Source organism: Vespula vulgaris, chromosome 25, assembly GCF_905475345.1.
Source record: "Vespula vulgaris chromosome 25, iyVesVulg1.1, whole genome shotgun sequence".
Classification (NCBI taxonomy): domain Eukaryota; kingdom Metazoa; phylum Arthropoda; class Insecta; order Hymenoptera; family Vespidae; genus Vespula; species Vespula vulgaris.
The window spans coordinates 678,693-692,503 of record NC_066610.1 but is presented as its reverse complement, the minus strand read 5'-3'; the positions used below and the strand labels follow the sequence as shown (position 1 = coordinate 692,503).

At 26.6% G+C, this 13,811-nt stretch overlaps 1 protein-coding gene and 1 long non-coding RNA gene across 4 annotated transcripts in view; one reads left to right on the top strand and one right to left on the bottom strand.

Moving 5' to 3' along the window:
* Positions 1-13,811, top strand: part of LOC127072415 (odorant receptor 13a-like) — a 55,305-nt gene that overhangs the window by 26,119 nt on the left and 15,375 nt on the right. The gene's annotated exons all lie outside the window — the stretch shown is intronic.
* On the bottom strand, positions 3,333-6,099 carry LOC127072427 (uncharacterized). 2 transcript variants are annotated; one of them, XR_007785422.1, is made up of 2 exons: positions 5,508-6,099; positions 3,333-5,420 (listed from the first exon to the last, which is right to left on the bottom strand). It is a non-coding gene; the product is annotated as an uncharacterized LOC127072427 (long non-coding RNA). The 2 variants fall into 2 exon arrangements; XR_007785423.1 differs by having other exon boundaries at positions 3,333-5,300.

Sequence of the window (13,811 nt, the reverse complement as noted above, 5' to 3'; positions counted from 1 at the left end):
ATATAATATCAGATATATATATATGTATAATATATATATATATATATGTATAATATATATATATATATACACACATATATATAAAATATATATTTTTATGATGGTAAAAATATTATAATATTATTCGTTAAATAATAAAAATAACAAATATTTTTAAATGATTTATATACAGAAATATATATTATATATATATTTTTTAATATTTCTTTTTTACCGATAGAAGAGAGCAAAAGAAAAAAAGGAAAGAAAAAAAAAGAAAAAAGAAGTTAATCAGTACCAATTTCTAAATGAAACGATGAGACGATCATAAATGATTCATTGTATATCCTATTTGTTTTCTTTTTTTTTCCATAGTAACTAACGACACAAACTTTCTCCTTTCTTTCTTTCCCTCGGTTGACTCTTGTAGTACATGGATTTCGTAATAGATAGTAGAAATGATCACGAGAAAACATTTATGACTCGCATCAAGACACAAGTACAATAAGCATGGCTAAAACTTGTTTCGATATGATTAATAGGACCTAAGTTAGAAATAAAGAATTAGAAAAAAAAGAAACACATACGTACTTAAACAATTACATCGTTTGTGTTTTAATTCGTGTTAAAATATACTTATACCATAAGTATAGCAAATTACTATTTCCGTTTAGAAATTTCTTTGTTCTCCGTATCAACTTTATATTTCCTTTCATTACTCTTTTTCTTCGACAATCATAAAACTAGCACAATGACAATCACACGACATGATACACAATATATTATAGCTTCCATTAACTCGACGATTTCAATTTTTTTACACTGCTACGAAACGTGTTATTCGATGCTATCGCAAAAAAAAGAACATAGTGAATAAGAAGAAAGCAAACGAAAATGAGGGAATAGAAAAAAAAAGAAAAATTCGAAGTTCTATGGCGCAGAAAGTTATACGTTTGAAAAGTTTAAAATTCCAGATATCTAATTGCCACCCGTGATGAAAACATCATCTACATCTTCGTCGTCGTCATCGTTGAAAAGTTTCGCATGGTGTATCATTAAAACTTTTTTTTTCTTCATCACCTCATATATCATCATCATTTTCAAAGAGACATTATCCGTCTTAAACTTTTAACTTATGACCGAACATAATTATACATTACTCCGGAAAGAAGAGAGAAGGATAATGAATGGTACGAGTTTAAGTTAAATTCATGTGGTGACTTGGAAATAAACTTTCAAAGATAAGTTCTCTCTCTGTCTTTCTCTTTCTCTCTGTCTGCCTTTCATACTTGGCAACGATCGATAACTATTCGAAGGAGAATCCAGGGAACTATTATCGTTAGTCACGAGCAATCCTCCTACGAAGGAGCAATAAATACAGTTATGAAAGTAAGATATGAAAATTTTATCTTCTCTCCTCACTTTTTCTTTTGCTTCCTATTCGCACTTTAAACGAAAGAATATTTAGATGCAATAATTTTCTTCTGTATCTTTTCTTTTTATTTCTTTTTTTTTTGGTTTTTTGTCTGTATTCTTTTTTCATTAATCAATTAAGTCGACGCTTCCTTTATTTTTCTTCTTTTTCTAGACTTATTCTTCACGTTTATTTAAAAAGAATAAAAAACAAGAGGAAAGTTACTTAGTCATCTACACAGACCGCGTAGTAAATTCTTTTCTTAGGTTATTTGTTTTTTAATCATTATTATTTCAATATTATTCTCTCATTCTTCTGCTATTCTCATCTTCTATTTATAATTCCATTCATCTATTTTCTTCTTTCATATTTATCATTTTTTCCATATTTGTAGACATAAAAAAATTTTTATTTATTAAATTTTCAAAGTACTTATAATTATTAAAAGACATTTTTAATCCATATGTACGTAGACTTTTTTTTAGATTATTTTTTATAGCGTTTTTGTAATTGTTAAACAAAAAATTTTGTATAGAAGAATAGAGAAAGTTCTTACTTGAGTAAATATAGTTATATTATATTTATGATGTTGATAAGTTACATTATATTAAGATTTGATTCGTTTCTTTATTTAGTTTATGTTTATAATCGATATATTCTCTTATACTGTCTAATTTAGATTCTTTTTTATCATATAAAGATTTCATAAATCTAATAGATCACGAGAAGCAATTCGCATTAATTTGAAAACAAATTAATTTCGCAAATGTTTGACAAAATTGTTCAACAATGGAATCAGTTCAACCATTTTTTAAACGGAATTTTTTAAAACGAAAAATTGGTGTTTTAATAAATCGAACATCATTTTGCAAAAAACGAAATAATTCAGTTTATTAACAATTTTCGACATTCAAAAATATTTTCATATTCTCGATAAATTATTCTATTTTAATGCGATTCGACTCAAAAATTCGATTTAAAAATTATTCAATTAAAAATATTTTTTAACATGATAGAATTTATGATCGAATGGACGCCATTTTGTACATTTCGGATATACAAGGATTCAATTCAAATTATTATTATTATTATTCTATTTATAAATTATTTTTATTTTTCTTTCTTTTCTTCTTTTTATCTTAATTTTTTCTTTAAGTCATTATTGCGTGCTCCGTTTCACTAGTAATTAAAATTCATTCTTAAATACAATAAATAACTTATGTACTTTTACGTTGACGGTGTAAACTATGTATATACTATGTATTATTGTGTGATATTAAATTTATTTCCTAAAAAATAAATTCCATTTTAATAATGAATTAATCATTAAAAAATGTATGAACTTATGAATAAATTTGTGATAGTAAATTTACAATATCAAGCTGCAAAAGTAAATTAAAAATACTTATTCTGATAGTAAAGTATAATAAATTGAGAATAATATATGTAATTCATGATATGACTATAAATAGTAGTTGAGGAGAAGATTTTTTAGAGTAAAATTTTTTATAGCATTTTTACCGACAATAAAATTTCACATTTTATGTGAAATATATGAGCAATTCTGAACAAGTTTAACGAAACCCTTTCTGTCTCTTTCTTTCTTTTCTTGATCCAAATGATTTCTAGTTGTCATTTACAAATAAACACGAAAATGAAAGGTAATCATTTTTTTAATCACATTTTTCCAAATAGTATACTACATGTTCAATTTTCTTCGTATCGAAAAAAGATTGGTTTTGAATCCTCATCAACAATCGTTCATTTCAAGATGAAGTATTATAGACAATTTGAAAAATATTTCGAAAAAAGATTATATTATTTATTATATCGAATAAAAATTCACTTTGATCGATTATAATGAATATATATAACCGATGTTTTCCTTTTTTTAATATCTGTTCAATGTTTGTAAACTTTTTAAATAACATATCAATGATAAAGCTGGAATTAGATGTACTACTTACAGAATTTTTATTTGAAAATTTTTCATACAAGCCAACGAATTTCATTACGATACAAGAGGACGAATTTTGATCGGAGATCCTCACAAGTCAACGTTTTACTCGTCTTCGTAACGTTTCCTCTTTCATATTTGGAATACGCGTTTTGTTAATTTTTTTTATATATTCGATGTTTCCATTCGAATAGTTGAAAATTACATCGATAAACGAGAGAATCGTTAAATTAAAATTTTGAAATTGACTTACAACAGACAAAGAATATAGCTGAAAGTTTCCTGTCTTTCGATAATATTTTTGATAATATATTGAGTGTTCTCAATTCTAAAATAAGAACTACCAATTATTGGATGTATACTGTAATCCATTCGTCATTTTTAATACGTTCTATACATAATGACAAATCTTCCGTAAATTCTCAATTAGTACACCCTATTTTATTTCTTTCTTTCTCGAATGATTATTTAATGCAGTACACACGATTAATACATAACACATGATAAAAGTGAAACTTCTTTAGATTAAATAAATTTGTCTAAAAGTTTCCATTTACTGAGTCAATATTTTTAATCAGTTATTTAAATAACTTAATGATCAATATTAATAAATTATCAATACCTAATATAAGTGATTAGTATTAAACCGATTAATACAAAAACTAAGAATTTTAATTAAAATAATTGTAAATCTAATAATTTATCATTATTTTAAATATATAGATGAGCATTTATAATAAATCGATCGAAAATTTTCCGATAAATCCTGTTCGTTTTATAATGAATATATTTTCACCATAGTAAAACTCCTGAATGAGTGAGAGATTCATGATATTCCTAAAGACTATTTTTTGTTCATACTCTATTATCGGCACTTCTGTCATTTCTACTTCTACAAATCAATCTATAAACGTAAACGTATATATAGTATTCTCTATTTCTCTATCATACTCACTGATTTTCATATTTTCTCTTTTCTTTATACATGAAATTTTTTAATTCACTTCTAGTATTAGATTGGTTATATGAGTTATATTAATAAAATGATACGTTTCTAAATAATTTTCTGGATTCGTTTTATCGCTCATATTCACAACTTTATTATAAAAAAACTATCTCCAAAGATGCAACTCCAATACTGCAATTCATTATAATTACAATTTCGTTTCATATTATTCAAAACGATTGGAAATTATAAATAATAAATACACACACTTTCGAATTCCAAATATAAGCAAAAGATAATAGCAGTACAAAATAGAAAATGATAAAATATGTTGTTTTACAAACGACCTATCCCATCAACGCTAAATTTGTGAAATTCATGATCCATTTTTTAAAAAATTGTTACTTATTAAACACACAGGTTACTTATATATACTTTATAAATTTATTGCTCCAGTTTCTAACTTCGCTTCTACCTATTTCGCTATAGTTTTAGTGATTTAGTATTAGAAAATGTTATAAATGAACTATAGAAAAGTTAAAATAAACCTAAATAGTTGCTGATAAAACGAATCATATGTTAAAAAAAATAAAGCTTTTCGGAAATTGTGAGGAACATAGATTAAATAAAAATTTACTTTTCAGTAAAAACTCTGTAAAGTGGTCTTACAGTCCATGTAACAGGCTCAGGTAAAGAATTCTTGTATATAAAGCTTTGCTTAAAATATTACATATTTACATCAATCGCTTCAAGAAAAATTTGAAAGCAGTTTCTCATCCATTGATATTATATAGAAGAAGGTTATCACACAGCTTTTTTGATAACATTTATGTTACATTCGTTGAATCGTATGTCTTGACCATGAAATTGTAATAGTTCTTTAATGGTGCTATTTAGGAGACAAGCTTCAATGATATTTCCATCGAAAAACAATCCTTGAAACAGGTTTTCTTCTGAAGTTGTGGCCTTTCCATCGAAGCCATGTTTCCATTCTTTTCATTATCCTTAAACTTATCTGATTTAAAATATTGCTCATGGCTTATACAATTTGTACGAAAAATTATTGAACTGTATAAACGAACGCATTTCTTTTACCTACTTCTTTAATGATATTTATTCTTCCTCTATTGCAAATTACAGATTATAAAATCTTTTAATACCAAATTGAGAATACTCAGATTTATAATTATATTAATATATTTATAACTTACATAGTCTTATTTGAATACACTTGATCAGACTTCACTAGTTTTATTTTTTAGAAATTTGAAGATGTAGAAGATATAGAAGTGTGTTGTTGATGAATTGAATGAAGTTCCAATCCTAACTTTGCTAGCAACTTCTGAACTAATAAGATAAGTTCTGTAGTACCGATTTGCTTTATTTTTTACGTTCTCAAACATTTGTCATAGTCAAATATAATAATTAATAAGAATCAAAACATAACCAAGTTAAAAGAGGAAAAATTGCATTCACATCATAAACAGGAAAAATATTCCTTCTCCATCATTAATTAAATGGAAAAAATAAAAAAGTAAAACAAAAACAAAATTAAAACTGCAGATATTATTTTACAATAAAAAATCAAGGTTACCTTCTTATTAAATGGCACTTTCTACACTTTATCATAGATAATACCGAAGTAAATTTAATGATCTAGGAAAAAGATACGTTTGTTCAATAATTACTCGAGAAAATCGTTTTTAATCTCTTAATTAATCTTATGAACGTATAAATTAAACAGTAACGTTATTCAAGAATACTTTCCCCAAATATAAATAGCAACCTCTTTCACACACATATAATCGCAACAATACTAGCAGATATTTGATGTAATGATCCTCGCGTTACCAATATAAAGCGAAATACGCACAGTTGACCAATCACAAAGCTATAAAGCAACCAATGAGAACACATCACTAGACTCTACTTTCAATTCAAGAGACAATTGAAGCCCGCCAAAAAGAACACGTATGGACGAAGTGTGGGTGATGCACCTGTACATTATAATAAAGATGTATAAGTTATAAGAGAAGATTCCGAATCCGCAAATTCAGAAAAGTATACAATTTTCGAGATATATATCGTATATTACGCAAGGTTTATGCAATATATTACGCAATTTTATTTTGTTGTGCAAATCTGCTACAAGAGGATAAAGTCGACTATTGAAATTGGTATACTTTTCGATTTTATTTTGCAACTAGCAACTCGTAAGAGGTAAAAAACGAATTTTTAGCCAAATTTATTTCTTTTAATTGGGATTAACATTAGACGAAATACATATCAATTATTTCTATGATTGGAAAAAAGTTATAAACGAAAGTATTAATAATTTTTTGTAAAATTAATTTTTTCACGTAAAATTAACCTGGTTAATTATTATCTTATGTGACTTATACTTGTTTAATATCTTCTTATAGATAAGGAAAATATTTGGTTACGACGAAAAGTATAGAGAGTTACATAAGAAAAGTCAAGTCATTAAATTTCCGGTATAACGGAAAGTAGAATGTTTCTATAAATTATTGAATGGTTTTAACTCGAGATATTAGTTGGTCTCTTGGAACAATATATCTTTTATAGATTCTGACGGATTCGGAATATAATATTATTTCAGGCTCAACATAGCTGTTTGAAGTACTATCACCGTCCGGTAACTCTTTACTACTGTGTTCGTCTTTCGTAAATTAAAGAAAATGAAATTGCCCGATTTACTTTGTTCACTTTATATTCCTTATCTCTCAATAAAAATGAAACGATTAAACGATATAAATGGTATAAATATAACAAAGGACAATTAAAAAAAAATAAAAATAGACCTTCGATGAGAATTCTTTCAACTTGCCGACCACGTCTTTCCTTTTGTAAAAGTGTTAAAAGAAACTGAAGATCTCTAGTCTTAGCTGGGATGTCGTGCGACGATAAAATGGCGCGGCAAAATGAAGAGAGTGTTGTACGGTTGGTTAATATTTACCATCAATTAATCTTTTTTAAACTGTCGCGGAGTCATTGGTCTTGTCACAAGAATCACTATATAACATACACATTGACGAAACCTGCCAATATAAATATAAACGATATAATTAGACGCTTTATACTTCGTGTCACACCGTCATAAATTCACAGCGAAAACTATAACAGCGAAGGACAGAATTCAGTTTCTTCGCTTTGTGAAGAAGTAGAATTGCTTTCAAAGAAACAGGCAATTTAGGCCTAGTACAGACTAGTGGAGGGTGATGTACGATGACTTAGGGTATTTTATTGTGATTTTTGTTGTGGATAAAAAAAATAAAAAAGAGAATTAAAACGTGAACGACATATGGTGTTCCCAAGCGATCACCCATTCAAGTATTGAATAATATTACTTAACTTCAGTATTTTTACGAGGTTTTTACCTCATCATCTTTTACTACATCATCGTGTTATTACCCGTGATATTAATTTCCATTTTACTTATAGATGTTATTAAGAGAATTTTTATCTTACTGAAGGACTAATTGATAACTGTTTGTTATACAGATAGATAATTTATATAAAATTAATATATTGATAATAATTGATCGATTTTGGTAAATTAGTTAGTAAGTGGTACGTAAAATAATAATTGTTATTAATAGCTATTATTAATTATTCAAATATAAAAATTATTACTAGTACTTATTACCCATTACTAAATATCTAGGTAATAAGTATTTAAGGAATAAATTCGTTAATATATTACAGATTATTTATTGGATACAAAAAGAAGATATACTATATATTTTATAAAATACTTATTTTTAATTATGATTATTTGTAAAAGTATGCAATTTAAATAAAAACGATGTAATTTTTCAAATATTTTTTTTCTTTCGAGATGAACTTTCTCTACATACTGCTATAGAATGTTAGATATTTCATATGATTTTATGTTCGTAAATTTAATATATAATTGTGTAAATGTTTAATATATAAATGTTCGTAAATTAATATATAATATTTATCGATGTAGGAACTGGTCTTGATTTGTATTCATGTAGAACTTTGTAACAATATATATGCCACTTATTTATTTGATCATGCCTTTTTGGATCGAATATTTGATCTTGTTGACATATATACTTTTGTAATGTTTCTGGTTGTTTTCAGTATCATTGCGAAAAATACTGTTGATGATTTCAAATTGATTATCGAACGTTCATTTTTAGATATTTTACAAAGCGGTAAAGAATTTTACAAATAGCGGTAATATGACCATGTATATCCCAATCGTTAAAATTAACGAGATGGCTGAACAGTTTCCATTCAAATTTTACGTACTTACATATTTTACAGAAATACAAATTTTATAATGAAATGAATACAAAATTATTAATATATATATACAAATTTTACAGAACACTTATATATATTATGGAGACAGTTACATATCTTCTGTTTTAAATTTCAACAAAATTGAAGAACTATTTAAAGAATGATATCCACATGATTCCATGTAATGTAATCTAATCTAATTTAAATTTACCGTAAAAGCCAATTATTTGTAACTTTCTTTTTCTTTTCTTTGGTTTTGTTATACGCCAATACTGAATCAAGTGTCATATTTTTTTATATTTTATTATTATTATTTTTTGTTGGGTGAAAGATTTTTCTAATTTCTGTCATTTTATTCTAATCGTAAAAGTCGTTTATTCGTGACTTTCTCTTTTGCATTTTAGCGCAGCACTCAGTCGAATGTTTTTTATTTTTATTATAATGATCACTCTTTGTTTCTTTTTTTCAGGTGACAGATTTCTCTAAAACACTCAGATCGATAACATTCACTAGACGATTGCTTTACATGACAGGAATTTGGCCTTTGGAAGTTCGCGAAAGTTTATGCATATCCTATATAATTTATGGCATTGTTTTCAATATATTAGCACTACTAGATGTGATAAGGTCCATCAAAACTTTTCGTTACGTTCTCGCTATCGTAATGGAAAATATGGCTGTAGTAACGGCGTTGACGAAGATATTAGTGTTACGAGTAAAGTCTCGTCCGTTGTCACTATTTCTGGTCGAAACTAAAGGGGATTACACAGCTGATAATTATCAAAACCATGAAGAGAAATCGGTTTTTTTAAAATATAACAATATTTCTTTTAGAATGGTCATCATTATGTTTCCTTGGACAACGTTGTTGCTTTTTTCCTATTATTTTAGAATTGTCATACCAAATATGATATTGGGTAATAGTCACAAAATTATAATTAATTAACAAAATGTATTCATTTGTTATTGATCAAGATAAAAAATTTCTTAAAAATATCACAAAACAAAAGAAAAATCCAAAAATAAGTAACACATATAACTACGCATATGCAGACACACACATATATGTATATAGTTATGTATGTGTATATGTATATATATATATATCCATATATACATAAATATATATGTATATATATATATACGTACGTACATATATTGTATATGTATATATATATTTACTATCTAAATTTATATTTATTATCTCTGATCAAATGATAAAAATGTGAAGAGGTAAAACATTAATAAATGATTTTATTAAATCCGTATTATCTTTTAACGCAGTTATGAAAAATGCTACAACGGAATATATATTACCTTATAAAATAAAGCCGTTAGTGGAACCGTACGATAAAAAAAGTTATGTATTTGGGTGCGTACACGAATTTATACGTATAATAATGGTCGTTTCTGGTTACTTGGGAACTGATTGTTTCTTTATTACTACTGGTCTTCATCTCACCGGTCAATTGGCCGTATTGAAGTGTAAAGTTAAGAATATTTTAAATGATGCCGACGGTCCTCGGAAGGCAATTCGAAAAATAATTCTTGGACATCATCGGTTGATAAGGTGATTGATCACTTCTCCTATTAAAGTCTCCAACTTATAACGATACATCTACTTATTGAAATCTTTTTTATTTTAATTTCAAACGGTACAAAAGCGTGAAGGCTATGAATTATGGGACGTGCGATTTCTCTAAAAATAAACAAAATTTCATGGATATGATTTTTTTGTAATTTTTTCTTTTTTTCTTAGAGATTTGATATAATTGCATTACAAAAAAGAATTATACAGTTTTGTTGTCTAGTATAATTGTTTTTAATAATATAGGTTTTTATTAACGAGATTTTAATTATAAGAAAAATTTCAGAGATCATGGATTTTCTCGTAGATTTACCCGAAGCTAAAATTCCGAAAATGTTTTCTGCGTTGCCTTCTTTCTTCCAACATCCAAAATGGAAATATTATTTTATTATCGGCATTAGCGTGTATTTCACATAATTTAGTGTGTGTATAAAAATACAGTTTTTTTATTTCAATTTATTTTTATTTATATTGTATCGCGAATAGCAAAATTCTAGATGATCGTTTTAACCCTTTAAGTCACTTTTTGGTCACATTATTTTGAATTTAAAATTGAATAAATTTTTTAAAATTGTTTGAATATGTTTTTTCCATTACAACGAATTCTTAACATTCCACTTTTCCGCAAAAAATTCCAATGAATTGTTTTATCCCTTAAAGTCGTTCCTTGGCAAGCACAGAAATGAAACGCGTCTCATAATTCTTAACATTAACACGCATTAATACTATTTCACGTTGGAACAAATTCTTTTTCTTTTAATATGGGGAAGATGTTATTATAAAAAATTAATTATCTTCTTCGTATCTGTTTCAGATTAGCGGATTTGCTGGAGGATAGTTTTAACCTCATTATCGGTCAACATTTATTTGGAACAACGATATTACTCTGTATATCGAGTTACAGAATGCTCTCCGTACGTATACGTCACTCGAATCGAACTACATTCATGTTTAATAATTAATTCTTAATTGTTTAGAGTTTAGCAACCACCGAAACAGGAGGTATAATGACATATGTTGTGTATGCGTTTCTCTTGATGTGGAAATTACTGATTTATTGCTACGTGGGAGAATCTCTCCTCACGGAAGTAATTAATTGAATTTTTATTTAATTGCAATTCAATCTAAAATTCAATTTAATCCTTGATTAATACGATTTTGTTTCTTTCTCTTTTTTATTTTTTTTCTTTCTTTAAACCAGAGCTCGAACTTGTGTGATGAGCTTTATTTTTGCGACTGGTACGAGCTATCCATAATAGATATGAAATCAATTTGGATATGCATGATGCGTACTAGTAAACCACTGAAATTTACTTGCGCGAAGTTTTCAGTTTTGTCTGTGCGCACTTTTACCGACGTGAGTTATTATTATTAATATTTCTTCTTTTTCTTTTAATCTTTAATTCATAAGTGTCATAAATTTGCAAGAATTCGCTTGTCTTTATTTTTTAGTCATTATCTATTGATTAAGATCTCTTTAAGAGTATAGATTTTACTTTTTCTGTATAGATTTTACTTTTCTCTCGTGTATTTTCTTTGCAGTTATCATTCGACAGTTTTATTTGCCTATTGAAATTTTTATTTTTGTTTGTCTGTTATAATTAATCGTTTTGATTTATTAACTTTTTATCATTTATCAATATGAAATGTTATGTTGATATTAAATGTTTTTGTAATATTTTTTGCTTGTTTGAACTTTGCAAAAAAGTATTATATTTTGTTGATAGTTATTATTTATTAATTTCTTATTTAATTTAAGATATTTTCGATAGTTTAAACATTTGTTGTGTTCAAAAGAATTAAAACCTATCATTTTTTTTTAAATTTTGCAGATAATTAATAAATCAATGGCATACTTATCCTTTCTACGGACTGCTCAATAAATGAAGTCGTTTAATAATTTATTGAGAATAATAAGTATTGAAATGTAGCTGAGATTTCTGTACAAATGTTAAATGTATAGTTTGCAATAAAAGCATATAATCACATTATTTGAATTAAAATTATTTCGGAATTGCTAAACAAATTGTTCAGTTTCAATTTAAAAAGAAAGAAAGAAATGTATGTAACACATCTTTCATGGTGTAACAAATAACTTTATTGAAAAATGTATCTATTGTTTTAAATTTATCATCTACTCCAATACTTCAGGCAAAATTTCCTTATTGATACTTTCAAATATTTTTCATCTTTCTGAGCAAAGTATTGTTTCAATAACTTTTTCAAATAATATTCGGGAATTCAAAAATTTTTCCATAAAAACAATGTTAGAAGCGCAGTGGAACGTAACATTACAATTTTTTATTAATAACTCATTAAGAAATAAAAAATTTCGATTCGGATTAGATTAAAACCATGTTGCACTCGAAAATTTTTGTAAAATTTATAAAACTATAATCGGTCTTATTAAAACGTAATTGTTCGATCTAATTAATAAGAAAAATTACTATAATAAAATCTGTAAAATACATACTTATATACTTGAAGGTTCGAATTTAAATGTACTTTATATCGATAACGAAGTTCAGTCGACAGTAGGGTCGGTAGTTGAGTCTAATATCAAGTTGACATCGTAGTTTTTGACAAATGGATCTCTAAAATCCAACGAATCTGTCGAACTAATTGCTTTACGGTCTGAATAATCGTTTCCCAGTTTTTCAAAAGTCTTTGCTTTGTATACATTTAGATATTTTTTCGACGAGAATTAGCGCCGGACGACTACGACAGCCATTGCAATCGATTGACGAATCGGATATCATTTTCCAAGCAGTAGAGATCCAGGTCCCAATTTTTCATTTCATTATCCTTCTGTAAAATGCAATCTTCATATTCCGCGGAAAAATAAACAACCAACGTTTATCAGATACCGACGATACCGTTTCTTCTTTTTTTATAAATTTTCAACATTTTTTTTCAGCACTTTTAAAATGTGTAAACAAGTACAAGCTTATTCGAATTTTCGGTTAGGTAGGACATTCCAGTTGATCATCTACATGCTTTTTGTCTCTTTCTAATGTTCTAACTTTAATGAATGATTGTAACTTAACCGTACGACTATTTCGGTTATGTTTAGATTCCGTTTTGTATTTACAATGAAATGCAGCGCATACACTGCACTCAATGATGATAGCCGAAATTGCTACTCCAGTTAATATGTTCACTGTCGGAAAATCGAGAAAATATTAAGATAGAAAAAAGAAGACATTCTTCGTTATGCTGTTGGAAGACATATGTAATTTACTAATTCACGTTAAAGTTAAAAACGTAGTTGTAATTGAACGTGTGTTTGTTAAATCTAACACCTTCTTATAGACTGAACGTGTATACACACATAGTTTAATGACTCCGTGTATCCCAGATTTGAATTGTGTCAGGATATTTCGATATAAAGAAAAAGTTTTGTTTCCTTAGAATAAGATTGAATATTTCTTTAACATGATTATTACTAAAATTATAATTTGTTATTTGTATATATATAAGTGAATATATATAAGTGAAGTATATATATTGTGAATATATATAAGTCTAATTTTAAATTCTATTCATATTTAAATATATATACGTATTAAATTTATATTATATTGAAATATAATTTTAATTTTTCAATAGATGTCCTCCATTATAAAATTAT